Source organism: Rattus norvegicus, chromosome 3 (genome assembly GCF_036323735.1).
Source record: "Rattus norvegicus strain BN/NHsdMcwi chromosome 3, GRCr8, whole genome shotgun sequence".
Classification (NCBI taxonomy): Eukaryota; Metazoa; Chordata; class Mammalia; order Rodentia; family Muridae; genus Rattus; species Rattus norvegicus.
The window spans coordinates 150,385,357-150,400,248 of NC_086021.1; the positions used below are offsets into that span (position 1 = coordinate 150,385,357).

A 14,892-nucleotide genomic window follows, 5' to 3' on the forward strand; every position below is an offset into this window, starting at 1 on the left:
GTGAGCTAACCCAATCACAGAAAGACATACATGGTATGAACTCATTGATAAGTGTCTATTAGCCCAAATGCTTGAATTACCCTAGATCCCTAGAACAAACGAAACTCAAGACGGATGATCAAAATGTGAATGCTTCACTCCTTCTTTAAATGAGGAAAAAGAATACCCTTGGCAGGGAAGAGAGAGGCAAAGATTAAAACAGAGACTGAAGGAACACCCATTCAGAGCCTGCCCCACATGTGGCCCATACATATACAGCCACCCAATTAGACAAGATGGATGAAGCAAAGAAGTGCAGACCGACAGGAGCCGGATGTAGATCGCTCCTGAGAGACACAGCCAGAATACAGCAAATATAGAGGCGAATGCCAGCAGCAAACCACTGAACTGAGAATAGGTCCCCTATTGAAGGAATCAGAGGAAGAACTGGAAGAGCTTGAAGGGGCTCGAGACCCCAAAAGTACAACAATGCCAAGCAACCAGAGCTTCCAGGGACTAAGCCACTACCTAAAGACTATACATGGACTGACCCTGGACTCTGACCCCATAGGTAGCAATGAATATCCTAGTAAGAGCACCAGTGGAAGGGGAAGCCCTGGGTCCTGCTAAGACTGAACCCCCAGTGAACTAGTCTATGGGGGGAGGGCGGCAATGGGGGGAGGGTTGGGAGGGGAACACCCATAAGGAAGGGGAGGGGGGAGGGGGATGTTTGCCCGGAAACCGGGAAAGGGAATAACACTCGAAATGTATATAAGAAATACTCAAGTTAATAAAAAAAAAATAAAAACGAAAAAAAAAAAAAAAAAAAAAAAAAGCAAGTGAGATGGCTCAAGGGATAAAGCTGTTTGCTTTGCCAGTCTGGTAACCTGGTAAAAGTGGATTAAGAGAACCAACTCCACAGAGCTATCCTTTGATTTCTCACAAGTAGCATATGCACATGCTACACATGTGTGAAAAGTAGAAGGATGTGGAAAATATTAAAGAAACCCTGATCTGCCTAAGAGCTTTCCAACAACTATGTTTTCTTTATCCATAGAGGACTTCAGAAATAGTTGCAGAACAAAATATCTTGACCATAAACTTTGCATAATTAGTTTTACTTCTGAACTAGCATAAAAATAAAGACTATAAATGTCAAGTTGGTATGCATTCCATCTTTTTAAAAATTCTGTTGGAATCACTTATCTTTAAGCACCATAGAAACAACAACAATAATAATATGATGATGATATAGCACATTATGATGTAGACACATGAGAAAAGATAGCAGTTCTATTATGAAATCTGCATGGTTATGATTGAGAATTTAATCTAGGTTGAAAATAGGATTAAGCTTCAATGGCTGTGAAACAATGAACAATTATCCACAACCTTTAATGAAGACAAATGTTGGCTGTGAGACTCTTCTACAAGTCAGGGAACAAGGGGTGAAGTGGGGAATCTTATAAGCTTTCTGTACCAAAGCTGAGGCCACTGCAGAACATCCTTACCATCCACTTGCTGGTCCCCGTGCCACACTCTCAGGGCTGCAGAAGGTCCTCAGGCTCAGGGAGGGAATAGCATTTTCATATGAAGCTGAAATTTGCCCGACTCTTAATTTCTCAGGCAAGTGTCCTTAGCTTTATCATTGCCATGAGTGTACCATGCCAGGTATGTAGATAGATGTGTCTATTCACGTCTTTCCAAAAGGTCAGAATTATTGAATAACAATAAATTCAATTCTCTTGGCTGTAATTTGCCAAGTAGTTCTGATTTTCATCGGTAGCTGGCTGAGGGATGTGTGTGTGTGTGTGTGTGTGTGTGTGTGTGTGTGTGTGTGTGTGTGTGTGTGTGTATTAGAGATTGGCTACAAAGAGTTAAAGGGGACAAAGCAGAAAGTTCTAAGAAGCTCAAGGTAAGCAGAAAGCTGACAGGGATGAAGAAGAAGTCTCTGATGATATTAAATAGTGACCCTGCTGGGGGTCTACTAGGTCTGCAGAGTCGAGATGCTGGGTCATAGTTGAGCAGAGCCTCAGAGTCCAGTTAAACTAAGAAGTGAGATAAAGGATCATGGAGGCCACTGAGGCAAAAACAAGACCAGCTCCAGACTAATGGGAGGATCAACAAACCTCCAGGTTGACAGACAGACAACAATTCAAGTAGGCAGCATCATCAGTGTGAACTGGGCTGTGCTAAAACCCCCACTGAAGCTACTCTGTGGGTGTCCAGGCAGGGAAACAAATCCTGAGCAGTGAGACTGAAAGCTTAGTTCAGATTGAATTCATCAACCCGGATTAAGACTTCAGGGAGTCTGGTGCTAGGCAATTCATTGTTAGAATATTTAAAACAGTAAAATTTGGGAAAAGTTCCTTGGTATAATACAGTCCCCTGTGCACGAGGAAGAATAATTACATTGAAACTCCAAGTTCACTTAAGGACAGAATTTTGCTTTAATATGCACGAACCCAAAACCAGTTCTGGCCAGATTAGCCTTTCCATTCTTCATATCTAGATCCTCTGGAGATATGTTTGACTAGAAAGTCTAGTTTGGCTGTAGCTAGGGGAGGCGAAACCCTACACCGTTTTCCAGTATTGAATGTAATGCAGGTGGGAACCCAAGACTGCTAGGTGCATTGTTCGGAGAGTGTATGCATGGAATGCGCAAGGAAAGGAGCTGCCTGACAGGTGCTTCCTTGTAAGAGCCGGGTGTGCTTAGTGCATACCAAATAGTCTCCGTCACTAAGCTATTTCCTATGCTCGCCTACCTAACTGCCTCCCTTACCCTTTCAAACATTACAAAGTTCCCTTCATATTCAAACCGCATCTTTCCTAAGATGTGAAATGATCTTGTCCTATGAACCTTCCTTATACCTCCAGGGTACTGGGTGTGTGCTCTATTATCTGTGCAAATGTGTTCTATGGGATCACATGCTGTCCAATCTCAGAAGTTGATTCTCAACTAGTTGAATGTGTTTTCAAAACCAACATTTTGTAAAGAAAAATAAAAAGCAAAATAGGAAAGCTAAGATCACAACTATCACGGAAGAACTTGAGTGTCCCAGATAACTTGGTGGAAGTTCGCCTCTCAGACTGGCTGTTTGCCTGCTTTAGTAATGGTGATCAGAAAGGTTTTTACCACACTGTTGTTAATCAAGCTCTTTTTCTTTTGACTGTTTGAGATGTGAACGCAATGAAAGCTCAAAGGTTACAGGATGTAAGAAAAGACAGGAGCTCAAGAAAAGACAATTGTTAGAAATAAGACAAAGTAATGAGATTTACCCAAATCTAGCAATGACAGGCGTCCTGCCTTTTTGATTGCTGCTGTTTATAATCTTAGATCTAAAAGTTATCTAGGGTCTGCATTACTTCTTTCCAAGGCCATGCACTTGCTATCCAGCCCATCCGTCTGGACAGCCTATCTGAAAACGAAGACGCATTTGTGTCTGTTCTTTTCTTTGCCACAGAGGACCCTAGAACACACATGACTTAGCAGGAAGGTGTGAAGGTTGTTTCCTCCCAGGCAGGGACTTGTCAGCAAGCTCTTCACTCCAGCATTGAAACAGGCAAGTTGTGTGAATACATACACCTTACAATTAAATCTTTTCACGGATTCTCACTGAAAATTTCTGCTGTCTTTTGGATCACACCCCAAAAAGTGTTCAAAAAAGTACATGGACTGGGTGTCAATGACAATGTGCAGATTTTTACAAAAAGGTTGACTGGAGTGAACTGCTGCTAAAAACCCATGCGTTGGGTAATGGTACCTGTAAGACAGGGGCCCAACATATTTAAAAAATGCAAACATGAACAATATGAAGAATTCTAATGCATGTGGCCACATACATGATTTCAATCATATCTTTTATGGCCTCTAAAAGAGAACTGGACTAGAGTTAAGAGCTGGGCGTGTGGAGCATCTTCCTCTAGTCCAGGGCTTACACTACTTTACAGACTACACTTGTTCAATAGGAACTGCTGATACGAATTTTGTCCAATCCGCAAACAATTACAGTAAGGGACGAACGTATTGGCTGCCCGGCTTAGTTCCTCAACAACACTCAAAACTGCTAGTTGCTCCCTCCTTTTTGAAATAACCTTGAAGCATGATCATCGCACCCCACACCCTCAGGACGTTCTGTCGCCCAGTCCTTGCACCTTCCTGACCACTGAGCTGTTTGTGTCTAAAGAGATTTATGTTTTGCCCTTGGGAGAAACACCAGAAAATATGAAAATAGACTCTAACACACAGACACAAAACTTGTGGTTCTGACTAACATTCCCTTCCCAGAGCACATTCTTCCAAACACAAGCGGACCCGCTGCTCAAATAGCATTCTTAGATGTTAGCGTACCCAGGTACTTTGAAACACAGACTTCATTTTCCTTGAGGTTGAACTCCATTGAACACTTTCTATTGAGTGTAAGTAATGGTTTTCTGTTTGTCCAAATGCCTTGCTTGGAACTGTAGTATAAACATTGATTTTTATATTTCTAAATATACTCATAATCTGCCAAAGAGTTTTTTGTTGTTTTCATTTCCTTGTTTTATTTTATATAGTAATTAATGTATCCATATTCCAAATTTTTATGTTCTTCTTCCTGCAGTAGACAGCAATTTGTATTTGAAGCTAATTCTTTTTATAAAATAGTAGTGGGGATCAAACTATGACTTCATATATGGTGAGAAAATGCTGTACCAGTGAGCTACATTCCCCAGCTCTCCTTTTTATGATATTCATATAGCTGTAGTATATTTGTGTATATGTATGCATATGTATGACTGTGTGTATGAGTTTGGAAACTCGAGGTCAATCAAACTTGGATGTCATTCCCGAGACACCTACCACTTTTTTCTTTTTTTGTCTCTTGAAGTCCTGTCTCTAACTAGCTTAGAGTTTGCAAATTATGTTAGACTGGCTGGCCTGCGGGCCTCAGAGATCTACCCTCTTTACTTTCTCACATCTGACTTTTTTTGTACAGATTCTAGGGACAGAACTCAAGTCTTCTTGCTTACACAGCAAGCACTTTCCTAACAAAGCCATCTCCCCAGTCTATTCTTGCAGTATTTTTAATGACTTTCCCCATGGACTCTTCCATTGAGAACTCAGCTATTTTGCCAATCAGATTGATGATGGCACACTTTACTTTGCTCTGCTGAAACTACTCAAGGATTTTGTAAATAACTCTATTCTATGAGTGAGAAACTTTCTATAGAAGTTCTAATATCTGTTTAAAGAATACAATTACAACAGTATCATGAAACTTTCACAGCAACAGCATGTGTAAACACAGTAGCATATAATTTATTTCTTAGCTTTATACAGTATAGAAATCCAAAGGCATAAATGTATGTACAAAAGTAACTCATAGTTTATTAGGAGACAAAACTCTTGTACTATTGACCATAGTAACCAAACGGAAAACATATATATATATATATATATATATATATATATATATATATATATATATATATATATATATAAAACTTTACCCTGCTTATCAGACTTTAATTATATTATGTATATAACCCCTTAATAAGACACATCCATTATCTAGACAAGATATAATAGACTAGATTTAGGGTTGCTTGGTAGCGAGTAGGTAATATAAATACACATAGTTTCAGTTGTAGATATTCCTAGCACTAGACTCCCTTTTATGTCTGTTCCCTTGAAAATCACATTAGTATCTACATAGCATGGCCACCATTCAGAATAAGTAGATTAGTGGTGCCTTTCAAAATAGATTAGTGTTCCCTATGCCCTTAATTAAAGTGGACCTCATTCTATCATTCTTAGACAAAAAATTATGCAGAGAGAAAATTCCTTACATGCATGCACTGGCTGCAGATATGTCTCCTACTTGGTTCTGTACAGTGATCCAGTTGTCTACAGCATTCAACATTTCTGGAATAATGTATAAAATCGCTGTTTATGTTCCTTTAGGACAAAGGAGTCAATTCTGAGTGGGGAGAGTCGTAACCCTGAAATGAGGTGGATTTCATACTTTCTTATAAGCTAGGAATTGCTAACCATTTTGTTAAATGGTAAGAGAGGGGGGAGGGAAGAAGGGAAGGAGGGAGAGAGAGAGAAAGAGAGAGAGAGAGAGAGAGAGAGAGAGAGAGAGAGAGAGAGAGAGAGATACCAATGCATTACTCAAGCTGATAATCTTGGAATGGGAGGAGTCCAGTCCTTCTCTGGTTCATCAATGTCCTCGGCTCATTAAGCACAATCTCATTTAGAAGTGTCATCATGAGACCTATTCGTTCCACAGACATCAGAAGAGATCATTTTGTACATGGCCGGACTAAATGCTCTTCTCTACAACTGGGTTGCCATTTTATCCGGCTGACCTCACACTAGGAAAGACATTAGGCCTAAGGCCTTTTACATCTTGGATCAAATTTGCCTGACTGTTTTCCTAAGGAACATAACAAATGACCACAGAACTCCTGCCTCAGAGCTTTGCAAATATGACTGTCCATTAGAACCACCTGGGAAACAATTATAAAGGTGCATGCTTAGAACTAACTCTCTCTCTCTCTCTCTCTCTCTCTGAAATTCTAATTTCATTGGAATGCAATCCAGGTAAAATACTTTTTTTAGCAGCCCAAGGTAATTCAGGGGTCAAGGTAGAGAGCTACGGTGGAAACCTATTGCTCTGTCCAGATTGACTCTATCTGGCTGAGGCTGACAGAGTAAGTATGTTTTATTTACAAGACAATTGTCTTTTTTTTTGTGCTTTTTTTTCTCATTCACTCCTCTACAGACTTTTTTTTTTAACTTAGATGGAAGAGAATACTCATCTCTTGGTTTTCAAACTGCAAATGGGCAATGCATACAAATAAAAAGCTAAGAGGTGGGTACTTCAGAGTAGTGTGGCAGTTTGAATTAAAAAATAGTCCTTAACATGGCTTATGTATTTGAACATTGGTCTCAAGTTGGGAAGGTGGAGTCTTTCTGGTGGGCTTTGAGGGTTTGCAGCCTTGCATCAATTCCTGTTTTCACTCTTGGCTTCCTATGTGCAGATAAAAATGTAACTGGCCAGCTTCCTGCTCCTGATGCTATGCTGCACCTTCCCTCCCATGAAGGACTGTAGCACTCTGCAACTGTAAGCCAAAACAAACTTGTTCATCTTTCTCCCTTACATTGTTTCGGATCATGACATTTCTCACAGCAACAGAAAATTAACTGAAAATTAAGTGGTGTCTGCCATCATTTCTATTACTGGTGCTCTTAGAGCCCAGCTAGTACATCAAGATCACTAGTGGGGAAAAGAGAAAGAAGTAGTAAAGACTGCATGGGGCAGGAGCAGAAACTGTATGTAGTCCTTGGGCTGGTAAAGGCTTCCTGAGGAAAACATATCACCAAGTGGAATATATCTGACTAGAGAGTTAGAGACAGGGTCTTCCTTGGGGACCACATCCACTATAAGAAGCAAGTAACGAATATGCTCTCCCAAAATCCATCTCTAATTTGTTTCCATGATAGTTACAGAATGCGCAAAACCCAGAGTATTCCTGATCACTTCCTAGGCCTTTATCCTGAGTATCATTATGTAAAATCTGAATTTCTCTTCATCATTTCTTTCTACTATACATACACAAAATCTCAACTGTAAAGGTTGGTGATGGTCAAGCATTTGGTATCAGCAATGCCTTACCTTGGTAGACATCTAAGAAAGCACAAGAACAACACATTTAAGACTCCACTGAAACTATTAATGATACCAAGTATGACATTTGCTTATGAGTCTAAGTTTACCACAGAGGCAGCCAAGCATATTCCCTTGGAGAAGTCCAAAACTGTTTACCCTGCCTCCACCATGTGAATTCTCACATGCAGAGGGCTACCTTTTAAAGTGTCTCACATAGTTTTAGAACAACATGTTTTATGTTGCCTGAAGAGAGAAGCCGCTTTAGCTGTGAAGCACCTCCTGCCCATGGCTAGACCCTTCATATCTGACTTGAGAGAGCACCTGACACAATACACAGGCAAAGCAAACCAAGTCACCACAAATCACTGATGCTACCTAGTATGAAGTTTTCATCCATTCCAGAGTTTACACACAATAGCAAGACACGGCAATTAGCAAATTAATTGTACATCAAGCTTATGTGACATTTTCCAGTGAGTTATATCACATAAGTTCATGAATGTCAGGTTTATTTATTCTAAGCTATTGACATTAACTAAGTACATCCTGCTAAGAGTAGCTCACAGATGAAGGTTTTTCCTTATCTTTCTGCTAGCAAATGCCACTTAGGTGTTTCCTGGGAAGTCTAGTTATTACTAATTTGTAAATAGATTGCCTTATTCATCTTTCTTTTCTAGATGCTCCAAGTAAACTCCAAAAATAAATGGCAGGCTCGCTGCCAACCCTTTGCTTTCCAGTGTCGCGGCTCACATCTAAAACCCCAGTACTGAGGAGGGTAAGGTAGCCTGTAGTATACAGTGAAACTCTGTGTCAGAGAAAAATGGAGGCAAGCAAAAGATATCAAAAACATGCCACTGTATCAGTTCCTTTTATGTCACTGTGATAAGAACCCATGGCCAAAAGTAACTTAGGTCCCAGAGGGATAAATTCCTCGTGGCAAGAAATGCCTGGCGTGGCAGCAGAAACAGAAAGCTGCCTCACTGCATTTTCATATACACACAGGCAGCAGAGAGACAGCACAGGAAGTTGGATGAGGTTATAAACCCTCAAAACCCATGCTAAGCATGGCTGCACTTCCTAAAGATTGAATAATCTTCCCCCAAAGTGTCATCAACAGGCAAACAAGGGTTCAGATACATGAGTCTCTGAGGGATATTCCTCATCCAAACCACCACAACCACTTGAACCTCAAATTCAGAGTACCAGGAGGTGAGCACATGTGGTGAGGACTACTTCTGAAGTTTCCTTATCTTTCAAAGAAAAGTGCGTCTCGGCTCATTTCCGAAGACGAGACTGAAGTCTAACTCCTCACCTTGGTAGAACCTGGTCCCAAGCTAGTGACTGTTCTTCAAGCCATTTATCTCTCTCAAAACATCCCTTACCCTGCTTCTCAAAGTGTCTGCATCTCCATTTCATCTCCTTGTGAAGAGGGCATTCAAGTTTCAACCATCTGGCCTGGCTTTGATGTCCCTATCTTGTGAAGCTCCCATCCACATGTGCGTGGTAATGAACGTGTGTGCCTTCTCTTCTGATTCTCTGCCGACTGTCAGTTTACCCCAGCACACCCAGCCTTTGAACCTTCACAGCATAAGTCTGTGCTTCCCTACACCATTCCTCATACCTTCTTTTCATGGTTCCAAGTCCACTGCCATCTTGACCTCATGACCAGTATAGTCAGGGAAAGTTTCTTCCCTGAGTAGAGCAAGAAGAAATCAAGAAAAGTATGTCAGTATTCCAGGTGCCCCAAAGCAAGCTGGAGATAACAACAGCAGGATTTCAGCCCTGACTTCCTAATAGTCTTCATTGTATTTTTACTTGTGGGCCACAGTTCTCTCTTTAAAAGATATAGGTCACCCTTGAAACACGCACACAAACACATACAGTCATAATATTTCAAAGACAGTGTTTTAAACATCACCACTGCACCATGTGCCACTCTATCCACAGGAAACAGCAAACCCTAGAACTCTGGGCTGTGGGGAGCAGGGAGACAGGTGGATATTTTTCCAGCTACTACTTCCAGGGAGAAGAGTGACCCTTGAGGTTGTAACATTTTTTGTCCCTTTATGCAAAAATGATGCTCTGTTATCATAAGTATCTGCCTCATGCCACACTCATTGTGGAACCGCCAGTTCCTGGGACCATATAACCTATACATAAGAAGTATGCATTAAAAATTTTGTTGAATTAAAACATGTACATTTGGAACTGCACAATAAAATTCTGAAGGAAGAGCCCCAGAAATAATTTCCTTTGCATTACGCATGAGAAGAGGAAAAGACTTTTCTAAGATTACAGTTGGTAAGTATCTAAATCAGCACTTATGTCCAGATCTCCAAGAACACGGATTTTTTCCCCCCTGCACATGGGTCTATGCAAGCATCATTTTCCATGCCTTCTTGTCACTTCGCTCAACCAAGGTCAGGACTGTGACTCAATAATGTCTTCATTCTTTATATAACCTTTGCCTCCAATAATCCTCAGCTCAATTCTTGTTATTCAAAATGTAGACGGTGAAAATATTTGGGAATCTTACAGGCTAAGAGGTTGTAGTATGAAGAATGAAAAGCCAGGCACTTTAAGCAAAGGTCTCTGCCACTACACACCAGTGTGCCCTAGACAAATTTCCTCTTAATCTGCCAAATCTACTGTATAGGAAAGGAGTGGATTGGTTTATCACTATGTATCCTTCAAGTTCTGAAAGTCTGCAATGGTCTCCCCAATAGCTATTTTAGTCTCTAAACCATACACTGGTTTAGATGGGTAGTAAGATACTCAAATTATATTGTGCATACTCTTTATTTGGTAGTTTAATTCTACTGCCTGTAAAATGTGCAGATGGAATGTACACAAACTCAGCACCTTCGGTCACCTTCTGCATGAATCCAGAGTAAACGATCAACCTTACGTTCACCCAGAGAATGACGTGCCATGGCAGATCGCTTCTGCCTTTCAGCTCTGTCTTCTTCAACCCAGAAACTGGAAACTGGGGAAGCAGAAGGCAGTGACGGTATTTCACTTCTGGGTCAGCCTAGATGATCTGGGCCGCCATCGATGAAAGAAAACCCCTGCTGAGAATAGGAGACATCTCTCAAAGCATTATGGAATAAAGAGGAAACAGGGGGAAGGGGATGAGAACAAGGAAAGTAAGAAAGGTGGACACAAGAAAAGGAAGGAACACATTGAGTCCATGAACTGCCTGACTGGTATTGAGTTTGTGATCGATGTTGTTGCCTGAGAGTCCCAACTGTGGATCAGGCTTCACTAACATTGAGAAGGTTAGGAAAATCAGCCTCAAGGTGGTTGTAGCCTCATATCACTCCAGAAAAATCAGCTAACTGACATCTATCTAACAAGTGAGAGAAGTTGAGGCAGCATTACATTGGTGCTTCCTCTGTACTTCCCTGGCTCCCAATATGCTCCATGACCCTGGTGGCCGATTCAGCCATGCACTGCCAGATTTTGGCCTCTTGTAAATGAGGAAGTGGGACTGCAGTTCAAGGTATGTTCTGGCCACATGGAACTGCATTTTTCATCAGCAAGGCCATGATCAATGCTGCCAAAGCTTGTTTTATTCCTGTGTCTGTTCCTAGCAGCCCTATGGAGTCAGCGTTTCTAAATCCCGCAAGCACTCCATCACAAAGCAGCCTGGGCTCCCTGTAAGCCATGGGATGGTACAAAAACAGCTGTTATTTCTTTCAGGATTTAAACACTGAATCAAACATGGCTGAGAGAAGAAATGCAAAAAGCTTCCAGGGCTTCTTGCCTTGTCTTGATACAAGAGGCAGGTCTCCTGAGAATGCCTTCACTTAAAGCTGTGACTGTCTCTTATAGGTAGCATGGGTCCGTCCTCATGGGAAGAAGGAAAGACAATAGCTGTAGGTCAGAATCATCCATCAACCCAAGACTCCTCCCAGATTCTCATCCTCATCACCCAAGAGCACTGAGCCTTGTAATGCCTTCTCTATTGGTTTAAGTTTCCAAAATTCTTAAAGCTCAGAGATGAATAATACTGAGTGGTTTGTTTTTACAAGAAAAATGTTTAGCTAAAAACTGCATTCAGATCATGGAAGAGATAAAAACAAACCAACAATAAAAGAAAGCCAACACAAGTCATCTTATAAGGAAACAGGATAATTATCTAAAATCTACAGCACCCCACAGTCTTACAGGTCCTCTCCCCAGGTTTGGTCATGGTAGATCAATGGTTCTCAACCTTCCTAATGCTGCAGCCCTTTAATACAGTTCTTCATGTTGTGGTGAACCCCAACCATTACTTTTGTTGCTACTTCATAACTGTAATTTCGCTACCGTTATGAATCATAATATAAATATCTGATACATGACCCACAGATGGAGAAGTGTTTAGAGGAACCATTTCAAATCCTTAACTCAGAATTCATACACTATTCCTTTAATTGCTATCTCTACCTATGATCATCAGGGTGGAGGAGAGGACTTTGGGTATCCTTTGGGGAAGGCCAGGGCTCTTTGTCTCAACTACGCAGTTAAAGATTGGGGAAGTTAAGACTGAAAGAACAAACTAATTGGCCTGTATACAGAGAATAAATCAAAGTGGCCCTTAATTCAACAGAGGCCAACCTCAACAAGCAGTCCCTGACTAAATAAGAACTACTTGTCTGTCTGCAGTTTTAAAGGTTACAAAGATTACAGCAGAATACAGAATTTCACAGACCTAGCTCCATTTTTCTTTTGTTTTTTTCTTTTTCCTTTGTTTTTGCTTTTCTTTTTCTTTTCACTTTGATTATTTAACAATGCAGGAGGCAGCATTCCAATGAGACAATGGACTTCTCCTAAGGCACACCTTGTCTCTGTCTCCTCTAGATCACAAGCCTAGAATCACTGCTGTGTGAGTAGGCAGTTTCCTAGTCCTTGAGGCTACGCCAACCATGCTTTATATAATTCCCCCAAATGGTTCTTCCCTCCTTCCTAATTTGAGCAAATTCTATTTGCAACTAAGTAATTCATTAAAACACAAGTACCATCACTAAATACCTACTATGCACCAAGCTTAACAAAGCATCCTTTGTACATATAATTTCATGTAAAAGTCATAGCAATTCTATAATTTAGGGATAATTAGAGTGAGGTGGGCTAAATATTATGTCAAATGCTTCAGGTTGAATTAATTTGCCAGGACTTCAGGGTCTTTCTGAATTTAAAACACTCCTATCTTGTAGCTTTGCCATGGCCTCTCCCATACCTAAAGACTATGTCTGAACCTTAATTTACTACCCAACCCCCACTCAATCCAACAGTTGTTTGTAGGCAGATAACACAGTCAGCTCACGACTCTGATTACCCAGCTTTAGCTTTGAGAGGAAATTAACATAGAATGATTTCTTCTTCCTGTGACAGTTCTCATGTGTTCATTTATGTTATAGAAGGTACTTTAAGCATAGATGGTAAAAATCTACCTATAAGGAGTATGTTCTTTGGAATAAATTCAAGCCCATTGGCTATTGGGCTCCAATGTCAGTTTACACTGAATGGAGTGCACCTACCTAGACCTCTGTGAATCAACAGCATCCTTCTGAGGACTCCTCATAAAGGGTTTGCGATTCCAGCCAATCCTTAGCTCTAAAGGCAAGAAACTCTTGAACAAATATGGCCGGGAGCATGAGCTTTCTTCCAGGTTTCCCCTATTTGGTCCTTCCTTCCTCTGAGAAGGGTTAAATGGATGACAGAAAGAGCATGAGTGACACAAAGCACTCCGAGACTAAATGGGAAGCCAAGACAGAAGTGTGTAGGAAGCCAAGCTGGTGCGTTGCCTCAAGTCAAAGTCTGACAGAGTTGCAGCTTCAGCCTAGCTGCCTCTGATATGTGCAATGTTGGCCCCACTCAGAAGCTGGCCTTTGTTTTTGTATTTGGTAGTGCTTGGGGAAGAGTTATGGGGAAGGAGAGGAGATGTGAATTCTGAACTGCTTCCAGTTCTGTCAAGCAAGCCCTGCTAGATAGACCAAGGGACAGCCAGTGACACAGAGCCACAAGTGCTAGTCCTTAAAAGTGTGAGCACACACCAAGCCTGAGAGGAGAGCAGATACCTAAGAAGATTGTGTTTCTAAAACAGAAATGCTTCTCTTTTTGTATCACTATTGTCATTTATGCAAATCTATAGTGTTTGCCACAAGGTCAGGTACTGGATAAATAATACTACCTGAATGTCCCACCCACTCTACTTGATAAGGCTCACAGACCAGCCAGGTTGGATTCTGAAGACTGATTTTACTCTATTTGCTTTTTCTGGCCGGTAGGTGTTTATTGCCCATGTTAGTCAAACAACAACAGCCTTTTGGGAATTGTAACACATATATATGGTCTGGAACCTCTGAGAAAAAGAATGAATCCCCTTTTGGGAGGAGTCTCCTCTGTCAGGGTCAGAAATATATGATCCTTGCATGGGCCTATTGGCACAGGCCTCTAATCTTGGTTCCTTGGGAAAGTGAGGTAGAAGGAGTTCAGGGTCAAGCCCTGTTCTGAGATAAACAGTCAGCTCACACCAGCCTGGGGATGTATGGAACACCTTGTGTGAAAAAGAACAGTGAAAGAGCTGGGCACTTAGCAGAGCACTCGCCTAGTGTGTATGAAATCCTGCTTCAAACTACAATAAACACATGCACGGGCCCATGCACTCAAGCTCACACACACACACACACACACACACACACACACACTAAATAAATAATAGAAAGAGAAGAGAGTCCGCACTTGCCATGGGTTTCACTCTAGGAAGGTTAGTAACAGATTTCAGTCAGTGCTGACCCTGATGATGGTATCATCAGTGATGCCCCTGGGCTTCCAGAAGGACTCGCCAGCCCCTAATCTTTGTCTCTCTCTAAACAAATGCTTGCCCTTTTCAAGTTTTGCTGATTTATCTTCCTTCCCTAAGGCCCAGGGACTCCTTGGAAAGACCCAGCCAGGGTCCATGATAGGGTTTCTTCTCTTTGTGTCTAGAGTCCCATCCCAGAGCACCCAGGCAGCAGTTTCCTCCATGGGGAGTCAAGGACCCCCACAGTAACAATGGGGACCGCGTCTAGTATAATTAACCTCTCTTAACAACCAGTTCCTTTCCTGTGCCAGCATGATGGGGCAGGTTCATCTATGAAGGAGTCACCCTCTGTGACTGATCCTCTACGTTCTGACGGTGCTTTCCTCCAAAGCCACCCTCTCTATACATCCGCTCACAAGAGGTGCATCTTCTCTCTGTGCCTGCCAGCCCCCTTGGTCACACTGC

General features: G+C 41.5%; 1 long non-coding RNA gene across 1 annotated transcript in view; it reads right to left on the bottom strand.

Moving 5' to 3' along the window:
• The window catches only part of LOC120101717 (uncharacterized), a 52,691-nt gene extending 38,397 nt beyond the window's left edge, over positions 1–14,294 (bottom strand). The window contains exon 1 of the long non-coding RNA XR_005502512.2: positions 9,259–14,294. This is a non-coding gene — a long non-coding RNA (uncharacterized LOC120101717). The remainder of the gene's footprint in view (positions 1–9,258) is intronic.
• Between the last annotated feature and the right edge of the window lie 598 nt (positions 14,295–14,892).